Source organism: Scyliorhinus canicula, chromosome 18 (assembly GCF_902713615.1).
Source record: "Scyliorhinus canicula chromosome 18, sScyCan1.1, whole genome shotgun sequence".
Lineage (NCBI taxonomy): Eukaryota > Metazoa > Chordata > Chondrichthyes > Carcharhiniformes > Scyliorhinidae > Scyliorhinus > Scyliorhinus canicula.
In genome coordinates, this window is record NC_052163.1 from 16,125,478 (window position 1) to 16,143,450 (window position 17,973).

Sequence of the window (17,973 nt, forward strand, 5' to 3'; positions counted from 1 at the left end):
TGATAGCCATGCAATGTGTCCACCCTAAATACTCTTGCACTTAAAAAGCACCTTTTAATTTTCAACACATCCTGGGGTGATTTACATGGGAGAGTTGAGATTAAGCAGGTGGGAAAAAGATAATCTTATTCAAAGTATAGCTGAAATTAAGACGAATGAAAGGCTTTTAAAGATTGGATGGGAAGATTTCCGATGGCAGCCATGGAGTGGAGTGGTCACACATTTTGGTAGCTCCCACTCGAGGTGTTTCTTTTTTTGTCCTTCCCCGTCCAAATCGTGTGATGTTTGATGGCAAAGGGTGCACGAGTGCACAGGGAATGCAATACTCCTTTGGTGCGACTGGTGTTGGCTCATCGAACGAAGTGTGTCCACGAGGACGAGACAGCAACTGGAGCAAGAAAATCTTTGTGGTGCGATACAGGAGAAGATGCAGAGAATCAGGCGGGCAGGTGCTGCTCACCCAATGATCTATGGAGCAGCTGGAGCGGAGGAATTCCTCAATGGCAAATTTCAGCAGCCTAGGAAGAAGGCCTCAGAGGACTTGGCCAAGGTGGTGGAGCATCTTAGGGCGGCGATTGAGCGGGAGTAACAGAGGGCAGAGGCTTAGAGCCTTGTTGACCAGCCAGAAAAGGCTGAGGGAGAAACTGGAGGACCTCACGCACTGCTCCAGGTAGGCAGAACCTGCAGATTGTAGGGATGTCTGAAGGAATTAAAGGTGGTGGAGGGCCGCCAAGTACGTGGCGATCATGTTGGAGAAGCTGAAGGGGGAGGGGGCCTTCAACCGGCCCCTCGAGGAGTTCAAACGCACAGGACACTGAGGAGGATGCCGCAGGTGGGGGAGCTGCCAAGGTCGATAGTGGTGTGGCTTCATCAATTCTTGGGTAAGGAGAAGATCCTGAGGTGGGTGAGCCAGGCTAAGAAGCGTACCTTGGAGGAGAGTGAACTGCGGATTTACCAGGACCTGGGAGTGTAGTCGGCCAAGCGGATGGCCAGACATAACCGCATTAAGGCCGTTCTCTACAAGAAGGGAGTGAAGTTTGGGGTTTTCTACCATTCCCGCTTGCGGATGATGCACCAAAAGCAAGAGTTTTATTTGACTCGCCAGAAGAGGTTGATGGACTTTGTGAGGGACCATGGGCTGGAGGAGTGAGAGAACGTTGACCTTTCGAGTTGAATTCTGTGTAAATTGTGGGGCACAGTTGGGTTAGTGGATTGGGGCAGGTTACGATCGGGGAGCGATAATGGTGAGTGTGCCTTGTGATTTCTTCATTTATGGTTGTTTGTAGTGGGGGGGGGTGGATTGGGGAGGTCGAGGTAGTCAGAGGGCCTGGGCGGGGACCACCATAGTAGCTGGGTGGGCTAATTAACTGGAGTGAAGTGAGGGGTGGTCAAGAGGAAGGTGTGAGGGAGGGGGAATGGGCTGGTTCTTTGTTTGGGTGTGTGGGGAGGGGGAGGGCTGCTGACATGGGTTGTGGTGCGTTGGGAAGGGAGTGATGGCAGCGACATCTTGGGGCAGGGCTGGAAGAATGCATGACGCGGGCCAGGGAATCTGGCTAAACAAGGGTTATGGGATCTCGATGTTGTGGCGATTTCGGAGACATGGGTGGAGCAGGGACAGGAATGGTTGTTGCAGGTTCCAGGATTTAGATGTTTCTGTAAGAACAAAGAAGATAGTAAAAGAGGGGGGGGGGGTGGCATTGTTAATCAAGGAAAGTATTACGGCGGCAGAAAGGACGTTTGAGGACTCGTCTACTGAGGTAGTATGGGACGAGGTTAGGAACAGGAGAGGAGAGGTCACCCTGTTGGGAGTTGTCTATAGACCTCCGAATAGTTCCAGAGATGTAGAGGAAAGGATAGCAAAGGTGATTCTCGACAGGAGCGAGAGTAACAGGGTAGTTGTTATGGGGGACTTTAACTTTCCAAATATTGACTGGAAATACTATAGTTTGAGTACTATAGATGGGTCAGTTTTTGTGCAGTGTGTGCAGGAGGGTTTTCTGACACAGTATGTAGACAGGCCAACAAGGGGCGATGCCACATTGGATTTGGTACTGGGTAATGAACCCGGCCAGGTGTTAGATTTTAGATGTAGGTGAGCACTTTGGTGATAGTGATCACAATTTGGTTATGTTTACTTTAGCGATGGGCAGGGATAGGTATATACTGCAAGGCAAGAATTATAGCTGGGGGAAAGGCAATTATGATGCTATTCGACAAGATTTAGGATGTATAGGATGGGGAAGGAAACGCAGGGGATGGGTTACAAATCGAAATTTGGAGCTTTTCAAGGAACAGCTACTGCGGGTCCTATGGCATTTTAGATGCCATAGGTATAACCGAGGTGACCCAGTTGAAGGACTAAACAAATGCAGACAAAAGAAAACAGAGCATCCCACAGCATTTGCAGGAAGGCTGTGGATCCATTTTAACGCAGTTTTCGGCGATTTAAATAGAGCGCATTTGAACCGTGACAACATGGTTAAATGGACGCGCACCATAATTTCCCATGCCACAGATGCAGGACAGAGTGCTTGCAATAGCTATGACCCCTCAGAAGAGGCCCATAAACGAGAAATGGGTTCTGAAAAGATTGTCCCGCGCTTGGGAACAATCGGTTCAGGGCAAAGTAAAATAAAGACCCCAGACCTTACTTGAGAAAGGACGTCCTTACTTGAGAAAGGACGTACTGGCGCTGGAGGGTGTGCAGAGGAGATTCACTAGGTTAATCCCAGAGCTGAAGGGGTGTGATTATGAGGAGAGTTGAGTAGACTGGGACTGTACTCGTTGGAATTTAGAAGGATGAGGGGGGATCTTATAGAAACTTTAAAATTATGAAGGGAATAGATAGGATAGATGCGGGCAGGTTGTTTCCACTGGCGGTGACAGCAGAACTAGGGGGCATAGCCTCAAATAAGGGGAAGTAGATTTAGGAATGAGTTTAGGAGGAACTTCTTCACCCAAAGGGTTGTGAATCTATGGAATTCCTTGCCCAGTGAAGCAGTTGAGGCTCCTTCATTACATGTTTTAAGGTAAAGATAGATAGTTTTTTGAAGAATAAAGGGATTAAGGGTTATGGTGTTCGGGCCGGAAAGTGGAGCTGAGTCCACAAAAGATCAGCCATGATCTAATTGAATGGCGGAGCAGGCTCGAGGGGCCAGATGGCCTACTCCTGCTCCTAGTTCTTATGTTCTTATGTTCTTATGAAGCTCAGGCTGCAGCGGACATTCAGGCAGTAAAAGCGCACCAAAGCCCCGCATGGGTAAATGAAGGGAAGAACAGCCCTCCACAGAAGTCGCTCGAATGCTACAACTGTGGCCAATTAGGACATTTTGCAAAGGAATGCAATGCACCCCAAAGATCACAGAGAGGCCAGCAGACAGGCACTCTGAACAGAATAGAGCAAGCCTATCCATAGTATAGGGATACAGTCAGGACAGACCAATGTGGACGGAACGGACAGACGGTGTTCGGGCTCCCCCACTTGGGTCTGTGACACTCTTTGGGATCAATCCGGAAGACCGGTAGTCACAGCTAAGGTTAGAGGGAAGCCCATAGAGTTACTTTGGGACACAGGAGGGTCCCGCACCACAATTAATTCCACCACCACGGCACAGGCAGACACGTGGCCGACCACCTCCACCATCACACTTAGTGGTTTTACAGGACACTCACAACAGGGACACATTACAGCACCCGTAGCAATCCAGCTAGGGAACATCTCTACCAAACACCCCGTCGTTTTAGTAAATCTTCCCCGTACAGCAGAACACAACTTGGTATAGACTTATGAATGCCCATAGCCTGTCGTGCGACCAGTAATGTCCAAGTCTGGTGAATGGGCAAGGTCAGACAGAGCACCCGCTACCCTCACAGTTAGGAGAGTACGCTAATCGGATATTAGCGCAGTAGGCGAATATTCTTTCGCCCTGACTACACTCAACACGGACAGACAAGTGAGAGCACTTTTAAACAAACACAGGACAGCATTTGCCAGTCACCGGCACGACTGCGGCAGAATGACTGGACAAGTTCACGTTACCGGACCTGACCCCCGACCACAGAAACAGTACAGATTTCCCCGAGAAGCAGAGGGAGAAATAGAGAAAGTAATAGGTAGCTTATTGGAGCAAGGGGTACTTAGGACAGTAGCCTCGACCAATAATGCTCCTATTTGGCCAGTGAGAAAGCCCGACGGATCATGGCGTCTGACCATCGATTATCGGGAGCTCAACAAAGTCACCCCAGCAGTAGCCCCCACGGTAGCAACAAGTCCCGAGACCATGCTCAAACAGGGACTCCACTCCAAATATTTCACGGTATTGGACATTAGCAATGGCTTCTGGTCAATCCCATTGGCAAAGGCGTGCCAGTACAAATTTGCCTTCACATTCAAAGCACAGCAGTATACGTGGACATGCCTCCCACAAGGATTCCACAATTCCCCCTCCATTTTCCACCGACAGCTGGCGAATGGTTTAGTAAACTTTTCCCGCCCCGAATGTCTGGTACAGTATGTGGACGACCTATTACTGCAGACAGACACAAAGGAAGAGCACATTACGCTTCTGGCCGAGCTCCTGGAACTTTTAACCTCGATTGGATGTAAAGTTAACCCCAGAAAGGCCCAGATATTGGAAAATAAAGTGATGTATTTGGGTACAGTCTTCACGCACGGCAAACGCGAGATCGAATTCAAAAGGATTGATTCGATTGTCAAATTGCCCCTTCCTCAGAATGTTTCAGCCTTCCGGTCGTTTTTAGGACTGGTCGGGTACTGTCGGAACCATATCGATGGATTCGCGACAAAGGCAGCCCCACTCTCCGACCTCCTTAAGAAAGGAGCACCTTGGGAATGGCTTCCGCAGCATACAGAGCTGTGGAAGAGTTAAAGAAAGCCCTTAGCGCAGCACCCGCGCTACAAGTCCCAGACCAACTCTCCCCCTATGCAATAGAGGTAGCGAGCACTGATCTGACCCTCTCGGCCGTGTTACTTCAGGAACGGCACGAGCAGCTACGACCCGTGGCTTATGCCTCAAGACTTTTAGACCCAGTAGAACAAGGATTCTCAGCCTGCGAGAGGCACCTCCAAGCAGTTTTCTGGGCAGTTTCAATACTTTTCCTACATTACCGGACTCAATCCCATCACCATTTGACCGAGCACACCCCCACACAGTTACTCCTAGACGGTCGACTGAAGGACGGTTCAGTTAGCCAGATAGGGCAGCTAGGTGGACACTACTTTTACAAGGACGGGACATTACGGTTAAACGGACCCGGACACACACATTTTTTAGCCGACAACCTCCAATATCCAGGACAGCCCCATGAATGTGAAATTGTAGTACCCCTACACAACACAGGACCCTTCATAGCGAAGACACCCCCCAGGAAGATAGGGAACCCAAGACAAAGCCCCCAACACACAGACACGTGTGGCCCACTGAAGATATACGTGGACGGTTCATCCACAGTTTTAGATGGTGAGCGTATCACTGGATGCGGCATCTATGTCGAGGACGCGCAGGGTCGCGCACTCGAAGAAATAGCTTTAAAATTGCCAGGTCACTTAGGCGCGCAGGCAGCAGAGCTCGCGGCCATAGCTTACATAGTGGACCACCCCGATTCTTTCCCCAGCCCGGCAGACATATGATGGATTTTCTACCCCTGTGGAGGACACAAGGTTTTGTCTCCGCAGACGGGAAACCCCTTCCATCAGCCCCTTTACTCCGCCACATCCTAGACAAAGCGAAGGATAGGACCTTCGGAATTATCAAAGTTAGAAGCCACCATAGGTCCATCCCCCCCTGGAAATGTAAAGCCGACGCACTGGCTAAAGCAGGTTCCAGGGCGAGGACACTTCTGGACACCCCCAGCTAGCGCACCAGCTAGCGCCCCTGTGAGTGCAGTTCAAGTCTCACAGACGGACATTAAAGATTTAGACGAGGCACAGAAGCAGGATGAAGATCTCAGGGAGATCTTTAAAGGGACTTTTGTGCCACAATATGTTAAGTTCAGACACACATGAGGGTGTGATCATCAAGGACCAGCTTTATGTGGTCCCGCAACAGGATAGAAATCAAATGATTGCCTTGTTCCATGACGGTCATGGACACCAAGGGATCGACCCGACCACGAGGCACCTCAGGCAACTCTGTTGGTGGCCTAATTTAAGGACCGATGTTACCCATTACATCGAGAATTGCCTTATTTGCGCCCCAGAATAACCCGGAGAGGTATTCCAAAAGGCACAGCTTCGGCATACTCGACCAGTTAATGGCCCCTGGACAAACCTCCAGATCGACTTTATAGGACCATTGCCCCCTTGTAGGAATGGCTATAAATACGTGCTGGTTGTAATTGATACCTTTACCAAATGGGGAGAGGCATTCCCCTCACGAGCGAATACAGCTAAGACAGCTGCAAAGATCCTGACCCACCACATCTTCACGAGATGGGTTTACCCAGAAGTATAGATTCGGACCAGGGATCTCACTTCACAGGACGTGTCATGAAGAACGTCCTGACCATATTCGGCATTAAACAAAATTTCACATTGCGTATCACCCACAGTCAAGCGGGATTGTAGAGCGCATGAAATCGGACCCTAAAATCGACCCTTAGAAAAATGGTTCAGGAAAACAATTCTACATGGGATTCAGTACTCCCATTTGCACTAATGTTTATCCGCAACACGGTTTCCACATCCACAGGATTCACCCCACACACACTCATGACCCGGACGCCCTATGAAAGGTACAGAATTCCTTTTAGGACTGGACAGACTAGCCCCGAAGTGACGGCCCTCACGCATGAGAAGCTGTTAAAGACCTAGTTGAGACTGTGAGGTCTTCACAGATCGCAAGCCGCAGTTCAACTGGGAAAACGACGCAAAACGAAGCACAGCTTGCTTTAATAAGAACGTACACCCCACGAATTTCAGGTTGAGCAACAGGTAATGCTATCTGTGTATAACCCCAGCAGTTTTTAGCACCAAAATTTTCCGGCCCGTACTCAATTTTCGGACAAAATTAGCCCCTCAGTTTACAGGATAAAATACCCCAATGGAAAGACTGCGTGGTTCCATATTAACCAACTGAAGGCATATGGAACACAGTCTAACCACGCACACCATGTCTTACTAGTCGCAGCAGAACATCTCGCCCCGCCCACTAGAGACACGTTTCCACCATCCCCCACACAGACCAGTTCATCATCGGACTCGCCCACGACTCCGCCCACTGACTTCAGACCACGCCCCGAAACGCCCACAAGCTGCCACAGCAGAGACAGCGATACTGACACTGACTTTGAGGACACACACCGTTTGATATTCGGGGGCGACTTGAACATGGTTCTGGATCCGAGGATGGACCGGTTGACTCCTAAGTCATCAAATGTGTCAGCAGAGCTTGGGAGCTGAGGGAGTTTATAGATCATATGGGGGAAGGCCGACTCATGGCGGTTTGGAAGGCTGAGGGGAAAGGAGTTTTTCATCCTTCTCACATGTGCACTGGGTGTACTCATGGATTGATTTCTTTGTGATAGACAAGGTGCTGCTGGTGGGTGCTGACTCGGGAGAATTTGGCGATCATAGTTTCTGAACCACGCCACATTGGGTGGATTTGCGGGTGGCACCGGGGGGAGGGCCAAGGGCCGCAGTGGAGGTTGGATATGGGGTTATTGGCAGGTGAGGAGGTGTGCAAGAGGGTGGGGGATGCCATTCGGGAATATGTGCAACAGAATGACACTGGGGGAGGCCTCAGCCTCCATGTTGTTAAGGTGGTAGTTAGGGGTGAATTTATTTTGATCCTGGTGCACAGGGAGAGGGTGGAAAGGCAGGCGAGAGCAAGACTAGTAGACAAGATTTTGAAGATGGATCGGAGGTTCTCGGTGGTGCCAGAGGAGGGGTTGTTAAAAGAGATACAGAAGCTCCAGATGGAGTTCGGATTTATGGCTATGGGGAAGGCGATAGGGCAATTGCGAAGGTCTGGATATGGCGGTGTATGAGTACAATGGAATGCTGGCCCACTAGTTGAGGAAGCAAGCGGCAGTGATGGAGTTGGATTGGATTGGATTTGTTTATTGTCACGTGTACTTGAGGTACAGTGAAAAGTATTTTTTTGCGTGCAGCTCAAACAGATCATTTAGTACATGAAAAGAAAATACGTAATAGGGCAACACAAGGTACACAATGTAAATACATAGTCCCCGGCATCAGGCAAACCATACAGGAGTGTAGTATTAATCAGATCTGTCCATAGCAGGGTTGTCTAGGGCGAGGGCTGATCGGGGCATGATGGTGTCAGACCCAGAGGGGGTAAATAGAACATAGAACATAGAACAGTACAGCACAGAACAGGCCCTTCGGCCCTCAATGTTGTGCCGAGCCATGATCGCCCTACTCAAACCCACGTATCCACCCTATACCCGTAACCCAACAACCCCCCCCCCCTTAACCTTACTTTTATTAGGACACTACGGGCAATTTAGCATGGCCAATCCACCTAACCCGCACATCTTTGGACTGTGGGAGGAAACCGGAGCACCCGGAGGAAACCCACGCACACAGGGGGGAGGACGTGCAGACTCCACACAGACAGTGACCCAGCCGGGAATCGAACCTGGGACCCTGGAGCTGTGAAGCATTTATGCTAACCACCATGCTACCCTGCTGCCCCTGGAATGGAATACTTGAGGCCTTCTACCAGAGGCTGTAAGAGTCGGAGCCTCCATCTGGGATGGAGAGTACGGGGTGGTTAGTGGACAGGTTAGAGTTCCCTAAGGTAGAGGAGGAGACGGTACAGAGATTGGAGGCCCCTATCGGGCTGAGGGAGGTGATGGACGACGTTCATACAGGCAGGGAAGGCCCAATGGTGTTTTACAGGACATTTAGTGCGGAGTTGAGACCCCTGTTAGTGAGAATGTCTAATGAGGCGAGGCGTAGGTGGAACTCCCACCTACGACACATTGTCGCAGGTGTCCATTTTGCTGATTTTGAAGAAAGGTAAGGACCCGGTGTAGTGTGAGTCGTACTGCCCGATATAGTTGCTTAATGTGCATGAGAAGTTGTTTGCGAAGGTGTTAGCTTCGTGGATAGAGGATTGTGTGCCGGGGTTAATAGGGGAGGACCAGACGGGAATTTTGAAGAGGTGGCAGTTGTCAGCGAATGTATGTAGGCTGCTTAATCTGATTATGATGCCCATGGAGGGGCAGGATGCGGAGGAGGCTTTCGATTGGGTGGAGTGGCCATATTCGTTGGATGTGCTGGGTCGGTTCTGGTTTGGCCAGGAGTTAGTGGAGTGGGTTTGGCTGATGTACAAGGTGCTGATGGAATTTAGCTGGGGGTGGTGGTGGTGGTTGTGCCGATGGAATTTAGCTGGGGGTGGTGGTGGTGGTGGTGGTGGTGGGGGGCGGGGGGGAAGGTGGGGGTTATGAACACTGAGTCTCGTTGTATGCAGATAATCTTTGTTATATATCTCGTACCTGGTGGGCAGCTATGAAAGGATAATAGAGGATGGCGGCAATGAGGAGCTAAGCCGTACATTCGGCAGCTCGCGCTGAGAATGGACTTTGGGGCTCTTTTCAGGGCCCCCAACGGAGCTGTGGCAGCAAATCCTGACGTGGGAAGAGGTCAGGAGTCGACCCCAACGGTCCAATGGTCCGGACCAGGAGTGGGGTAAGGAGAAAACCGGAGAAAGCACCCCTGAAAAAGCGGGGAAAGGAAGACAAATGGCGGCCGGCGGAGGCCTTGAGGAGCTGTGGTGATATGATCTGCATACCTGTCTGCCATTGGGCCAGAACGTCGGCTTACCATTGGCCCTGGTCGGTCATGTGCCTCTCGACCGATTGGCCGAGAGGCTGAGTTAACCACGCCTCTATTAAGGAGGTATAAATGGTCAGACGCCTGACGATCGTCCTTTCCATTGTAGACGATCGCAGAGCTGTGTTCTAGTCAATTAAAGCCAGACTTTGGTAAATCACTCGTCTCGCGTACAATTGATGGTACATCAATTTAATTGACTTCGACTTTGAAGATGGAGTGCCGCATCAAGCCCGAATGCCTCCGCATCAGCCCGCAAACTCCGAACTCTGCAGAACCTTTTCAACTCTGGCTGACTTGCCTCGAAGGGTTCCTAGCATCTGCAACCACCCCCCCCACCGGGGCACAGAAGCTGCACGTCCTCCACTCCAGCGTGGGTATCGACGCTTACGCAATAATCAAAGAGGAAACGGATTATGATGACGCTATACAAAAGCTAAAAGGACAATTCATCAAACCGGTCAACAGGGTATTCGTTCGACATCTGCTGGCCACCCGAAAGCAGGTCCCCAATGAGTCTCGAAGCCAATACGCCCGGGCCCTCTATGCCCTGGGGAGAAGTTGCTCCTGTGTAGCGGTCTCGGCTACAGAGCACATGGAGCTACTGATCAGAGACGCTTACGTGGCTGGGATGCTGTCTCCCGTGATCTGGCAGCGGATGCTGGAAAGAGACACACTCAGTTTAACTGAGACGCTGACTCTCTCCGCCTCTCTGGAGGTCGCAGATCAAAGCGATCGCACCTATGACCCTGGCCAGGCCTCCTGGCACGCTTCCCACCTGCCACCCGCCGCTCCCGACCTCCCTCAGGCTTGTGCCGCGGGACGCCCCGATAAATCCGCGGGGCCCCGCTGCTACTTTTGCGGGTACGCAAAATACCCTTGCTCGCGCTGCCCAGCCCGCTCCGCCCTCTGTAAGAGCTGCGGGAAGAAGGGCCACTACTCCACGGTCTGCCAGGCCAAAACGCTGTCTGCAGCGCTTCTGGAAGCTGCACAGCACTCCCCCCCCCCCCCCCCCCCCCGCCCTCTGCGAACTGCCTGTGTGCCTCCATCTCTCCCCCAAGGCCGCCCCAGCCGCTCCCGACTCGCGCCCCGCAGGCCGACAAGCGCACCTCCCCGGCCCCTCCAGGTCTCTGCCGGCCCGCCGCGCACGTTTCTCCCCCTCGCCCCCGGCGCCCGACCGGCTCGCCTCTCCGGGCCCTCCCGGTCCCTGCCTGCCCGCCGCGCAAATCTGCTCCCCCCGCCCCCGGGCCCCGGCGCCCGACCGGCTCCCCTCTCCGGGCCCTACCTGCCCGCCGCGCGAATCTGCTCCCCCCGCCCTCGGCCTCCTGCACCCGGCCTGCGCGCCTCACCTCCTCCCGCAGCTGCTCCACCCGGCTCGCCGGCAATGCTAGCTCCGCCCCAGCGGCCACGAGGGCTTCCTGGGTGCCATCATCTTGGGGCGCCGACCCCACTTGCGGGTCCTGGGCGCCGCCATCTTGGGGCGCCGACCCCACGTGCGGGCCCTGGGCGCCGCCATCTTGGGGCGCCGACCCCACGTGCGGGTCCTGGGCGCCGCCATCTTGGGGCGACGACCCCACGTGCGGGTCCTGGGCGCCGCCATCTTGGGACGACGACCCCACGTGCGGGTCCTGGGCGCCGCCATCGTGGGGCGCAGACTTCACATATGGATCCTGGCCACCGACTTCTGGGACTGCCACGCAAGGTCCCTCCAGCATCGACTCGGATGGCGACAACGGATTTTCTCCACGGCTCGCGGCCGTTCAACTCGACCAGTCACGTCCACGCACGCTTGCCAAAACGACAACGCTGATCCACCTCAACGGCCACGAGACGGACTGCCTGCTGGACTCCGGGAGCACGGAAAGCTTCGTTCACCCTGACACGGTAAGACGCTGCGCGCTCCCTGTCCATCCCGTAACACACAAAATCGGGTTAGCCTCAGGTTCACACTCCATCCACATCACCGGGTGCTGCATCGCGGACCTCACGGTCCAAGGGAAGGTTTTTTAAAATTATAAATTCCTTGTCCTCCCTGACCTTTGCGCACCGGCACTCCTAGGACTGGACTTCCAGTGCAACCTGCAGAGCTTGACCTTTCAATTCGGCGGCCCTATACCCCCCTCACTGTCTGCAGCCTCGCGTCCCTCAAAGTGGACCCCCCCTCCCTGTTTGCTAATCTCACCCCCAATTGCAAACCCGTCGCGACACGGAGCACACGGTACAGCGCCCAGGACCGGTCCTTCATCAGGTCCGAGGTCCAGAGGTTGCTGACGGAAGGGGTCATCGAGGCCAGCAACAGCCCCTGGCGAGCCCAAGTGCTGGTGGTCCAGACTGGGGAGAAAAACCGGATGGTCATCGAATATAGCCAAACCATCAATCGGTTTACGCAACTAGACGCGTATCCTCTCCCCCGTATTTCCACCATGGTAAACGAGATCGCGACATACAAGGTCTTCTCCACTGTAGACCTTAAGTCCGCTTACCACCAGCTCCCCATCCGCGCGAGTGACCGCCTGTACACCGCGTTCGAGGCTGATGGACGCCTCTACCACTTCCTTAGGGTTCCGTTTGGTGTCACAAATGGGGTCTCGGTCTTCCAACGGGAGATGGACCGAATGGTCGACAAGTATGCATTACGGGCTACCTTCCCGTATCTTGATAATGTCACCATCGGCGACCATGACCAGCAGGACCATGACGCCAACCTCCAGAAATTCCTCCAAACCGCAAAACTCCTTAACCTCACGTGCAATAAGGATAAATGTGTGTTTAGCATCGACCGCCTAGCCATCCTCGGCTACGTAGTGCGTAACGGAGTGATAGGCCCCGACCCCGAATGCATGCACCCCCTGATGGAACTCCCTCTCCCCAATACCCCCAAATCCCTCAAACGTTGCATGGGGTTCTTCGCATACTACGCCCAATGGGTTCCCAATTACGCTGACAGGGCCCGTCCCCTCGTGCAAACCACGACCTTCCCGCCGCCGACGGAGGCCTGCCAGGCCTTTAGCCGCATCAAAGCGGACATCGCAAAGGCCACGATGCGCGCCATCGACGAGGCCCTCCCCTTCCAGGTCGAGAGCGACGCATCAGAAGTAGCTCTGGCGGCCACCCTGAACCAAGCGGGCAGACCCGTGGCCTTCTTCTCCAGAACTCTCCAGGCTTCAGAACTCCGCCACCCCTCTGTGGAAAAGGAAGCCCAGGCCATAGTCGAAGCAGTGCGACTTTGGAGGCAGTGCCGTGCAGAGGTCTGGTGATGCCCGGGGCAAATCTTGATTGTATGCCCCAAAGGCTCAAGTATAAGGCCTAATATACTGAGAAATATTATGAGAAAGGAAAACATTTTGAATATATAAGCACAGATGAAACATGAAATAAACGCTTTATTCGATTTTAATATTCGATAATAAATATAAAGGGGCTGGTTTAGCTCACATGGCTAAATCACTGGCTTTTAAAGCAGACCAAGCAGGCCAGCAGCACGGTTCGATTCCCGTACCAGCCTCCCCGGACAGGCGCCGGAATGTGGCGACTAGGGGCTTTTCACAGTAACTTCATTGAAGCCTACTTGTGACAATAAGCGATTTTCATTTCATTTCAATCAAATTTATTAAGTTCTTTTCCCCAAATGATACCTCCTGTCACAAAACACCTGAACTACTTCACTTTTTACATCAGCTGTGAAAAATTCTTTTTCAATGCTTATTAAAGCCAGGTTGGTCAGTCGCTCCTGTGACATAGAAGACCTCAGATATGTTTTTATTAATTTCAGTTTTGAAAATGACCTTTCACAGCTTGCGACTGAAAATGCGATTGTAAGCAGTAATCTGTATGAAACACACAGCGTCGGAAAGACATCCCTCCCATACTGCAGTAAAGACTCCAGAGCATCTTTAGGATCAGGGGGAACTCTATTCCCTCCAGCTCAAAGGAGCATCACAAAATCAATAATTTTGTCATATAACTGAATTGCAACCACATCATTGTCATAATAATTTGCAAAGTCTGAACATTCCTTTTTTAATTTCTCTCTTTCTTGTTCATCTTCAATCACTCCTGAATTCAAGTTCAGAAGAAAAGAAAATCGGTCACTGAGTCTTTGAAGACGGACACTGCGGTCTTCAATTTCAGTTTTTAATCTGTTCACAATCTCTACCATTACTCTATTAATTTCTTCTTGTGCCGTCAGTCCACTATCTCTTGTTGACTCTCCAGGCATTATTCTTCTTCTCCTTGTTCGTGCAATTGGTATTCCCCAATTTTGACAATATTCATTGGCTAAATCTATTGCATTGTGGATAATTTCGTCATTCTTCAAATTCAAGATATGAATAAGTCCTCTCAGATCACAAGAAGCTTCATGGAACCCCATTTTCGGATCCTGCAAACGTTTTGAGACTTTATCCACTGATGATAAAACTGAGTTCCAAAATTTAATAAAGCTATAACGGGAACTGTTGAATAGAGTTCAGTAGTGATCCTGCATCAGATTTAGTTTCCCTTGAAAATTCTCCTTCCAGCAGGTGTTGAAGGCTTGCAATAACGTTGTCACACTCTTCGTGGATTACTTGCACAGCATCATGGCTGGAACTCCATCTTGTGTCACACTGTCTTTTCACAGTCCGAGTGACAAATGATTTTAACACTTCCCAACGAGAAGTAGATGAAGAAAAAAAAGTAGAGTTTTTCTAGAATGCCAAAAAATGTAACAACAACAGGTTGCACCTCACTTGCATGGACACAGGACAAATTGAGGCTGTGGTTCTCGCAGTTCACAAACACAGCTTTTGGGTTAACTTCAAGAATTTTTTGTTGAACACCTCCTCTCACTCCAGCCATAACTGCTGCGTTATCATATGCTTGACCACGACAGTCATTCATGGAAATTTTGTCTTCTTCCAATTTTTCCTGAATTTTATTTACCAGGCTGACTGCATCTTTCTTGTTGACTTGAATAAATCCCAGAAATGTCTCCTTTATTTCTACTTTTCTGTTTTCATCAATATGAACGTAACGCAGAATTTCAGAAACCTGATCTTCATGGGCAATATCTGGAGTTGAATCCAGCATTATGCTAAAATATTTTCGTCCTTAATTTCGGAAATTATATTTTTCTTGACAGTTTCACCAAGAAGATTGATTATTTCGTTTTGAATTCTGTTGGACAAGTAGGTGACACTTTTTGGTTTCTCTTTCCCTCTCTGCAAGTGTTTTGCTAAGATGTCATCATATTTGGCCAAAGTCTGATTGTTGCTAGAAAGTTTCCTGTATTTTCACTGACTGTCTCCCCTGGCTCTGATAACCCAGATATTCCTTCTCCTCGATGTCCACGATAGGCCAGATTCTGTTTTGCCAGAAAGGATATAACCTCGACAATCCGTTCAGTTATAGCTTTCCATCTTTTCTTTTCAGCAGACATTTGCTGTTGAAGTTCAGAATCTATCGTAATTGAATGATGGAGTCCAACTACAAGGTTCAGGTATTCCCTCATGTGAGCTCTATGAGAAGGGCTTTTCTCATGGTCAGGTATTGTTGGATTTAATTTTCTCCAAGTGGAGAAACCGTCTTCCTTTCCAAAGTTTGACACAGACAACAAATGCTCCTTTGAAAACAAAAAGCAAACAAAACAGTAGCATGCTTTCCGATATGGAGAGTATAACAACCATTTTCTCTCCACAATTTCTCCGTTTGTGGAAACTTTATCAAACCACTGTTTGGAAAATGATCTCCCATCCTTCTCAGCAAATGGACCACTTTTATTCTGATATCTTTCAGGGCCATGTTGTAATATGTCATCTTCAAATGATCTGGAATCGGTTTCTTCAAACAGCCAAAATCGCTTCTTTGCAAAAATATGCAAATATCTTCTTTATTTTCTTCACATGGATCATCATCCTGACAACGAGACTGAGGAGAGAGAGTATTATGTTCTGACCGAGCTGAATCCGTATCAGAAAAAATCCTTCTCTGCACCCACATCATCTTTTACTTCTCCAGGTTCTCCTACTTCTTCTTTACTTCTTTTTATCCATGCATCTAATGCCCCTCTTTGATGGGACTCTTCTTCGACTCTGGCCCTCTTTTTTTTCCTGTTCTGTGCTCCACTCGGTTGTACACAAAATACTCGTAACATTTCATTTTCTATCTCAAAAACCGTAAGACGCATGAGAAAATGGGAAGAAAATGGTAAACAATCGGTCAGTTGCAGACGGATAAACCATATTTCATTTCTTTGTTCCTTCGTATCAAATTATTTCACACTGATTCTCCACTGATAATTTTGTGCAATTTATATCATAGACTTGCAAATTAGTGGTATCTGTATTCGAATATTAGCATGTTAAGGAATAAATGTCTCCTATTCCGAGATTAAATGCCATAGCAATCCTCTGATCATCCAGGCTTCACTCTTACTACATCCCACGTAAATATTTCATTAAATATCGCCAAAAAACCTATAAAAACCGTAGTTGCACCTGTTCTAGAGCTATTCACTGACCCGAGTAGGTAAAAGAACTAATCTAGATGCACAAAAAGCTGAAGAAAAGACGAGTTATGACTCGAGGAAACGCAGGAACGAACAGCCACGTCTGCTTGTTGCTTTTGATGGTTGCACCACGTACATCATGCGCATGCGTGTGGGGGGGATGGGGAGAAGGACCATTTTCTCTAGACAGAAAGGGTACACCATGTTAAAGGAATAAAGGGCTAACAACTGCCTCTGCAGTGTGGTGAGCCTCCAAAAATTGATTTATCACCGCTGAAATTTTAAAATTACTATCTTATTTCCTTCTCTGGGGCAGCACGGTGGCCTAGTGGTTAGCACAACCGCCTCACGGAACTGAGGTCCCAGGTTCGATCCCGGCTCTGGGTCACTGTCCGTGTGGAGTTTGCACATTCTCCCCGTGTCTGCGTTGGTTTCGCCCCCACAACCCAAAAAATGTGCAGAGTAGGTGGATTGGCCACGCTAAATTGCCCCTTAATTGAAAAAAATAATTGGGTAATCTAAATTTAAAAAAAAAAAAAAAAAATTTTTTTTTTTCCTTCTCTGATTGGATGCCCCCATCCAATGGATGCCCGGGGCCAATGCACCGTCGCCCCCCCCCCCCCCCCCCCCCCCCTCTGCACGCCACTGATTGGAGGCACTATTTGGCCGGCAGGAGGTTTACCCTCCTCACAGACCAACGGTCAGTAGCCTTCATGTTTGATAATGCACAAAGGGGCAAGATCAAAAATGACAAGATTTACGGTGGCGGATCGAGTTGTCCACGTACAACTATGATATCTTGTATCGTCCTGGGAAGCTCAATGAGCCTCCTGATGCCCTGTCCCGCGGTACCTGCGCCAGCGCGCAGACAGACCGCCTCCGCTCCCTCCACGCAGACCTCTGCCATCCAGGGGTGACCCGCCTACACCATTTCATTAAGGCCCGCAACCTGCCCGACTCCATCGAGGAAGTCAGGTCAGTAACCCGTGACGGCCACATCTGCGCCGAGTGCAAACCGCACTTCTACTGCCCCGAGCGCACACACCTGATCAAAGCATCCCGCCCCTTCAAACGTCTTAGCATTGACATCAAGGGGCCCCTTCCCTCTAACAACCGCAAGATTTACTTCCTGGTGGTTATCGACGAATACTCCCGCTTCCCCTTCGCCATTCCCTGTCCCGACATGACCACATCGACCGTCATTAAGGCCCTACTCTCCATCTTCTCACTGTTCGGCTACCCCGCGTACATACACAGCGATCGGGGGTCCTCATTTATGAGCGACAAGCTGCGTCAATTCCTGCTCGACAGGGGCATCGCCTCTAGCAGGACGACCAGCTATAACCCTCGGGGTAATGGACAGGTCGAGCGGGAGAATGGTACCATCTGGAAGACCATACTACTGGGCCTCTGGTCCAGAAATCCCCCTATTTCCCGATGGCAAGAGGTGATCCCCGATGCCCTACACTCTATCCGCTCACTCCTCTGTACCGCAACTAATCAGACACCTCATGAACTTCTTCTTGTTTTCCCCAGGAAGTCATCCTCCGGATCCCCTCTCCCGACTTGGCTGGTCACCCCCGGGCCCATCTTGTTCCGGAAGCATGTGCGGGTGCACAAGTCTGACCCGTTGGTGGAGCATGTCCAGTTACTCCACGCTAACACG

General features: G+C 50.5%; 1 protein-coding gene across 1 annotated transcript in view; it reads right to left on the bottom strand.

The window, feature by feature from the left end:
* LOC119953684 (dynein heavy chain 17, axonemal-like) overlaps positions 1-17,973 on the bottom strand; it is an 821,504-nt gene that overhangs the window by 293,202 nt on the left and 510,329 nt on the right.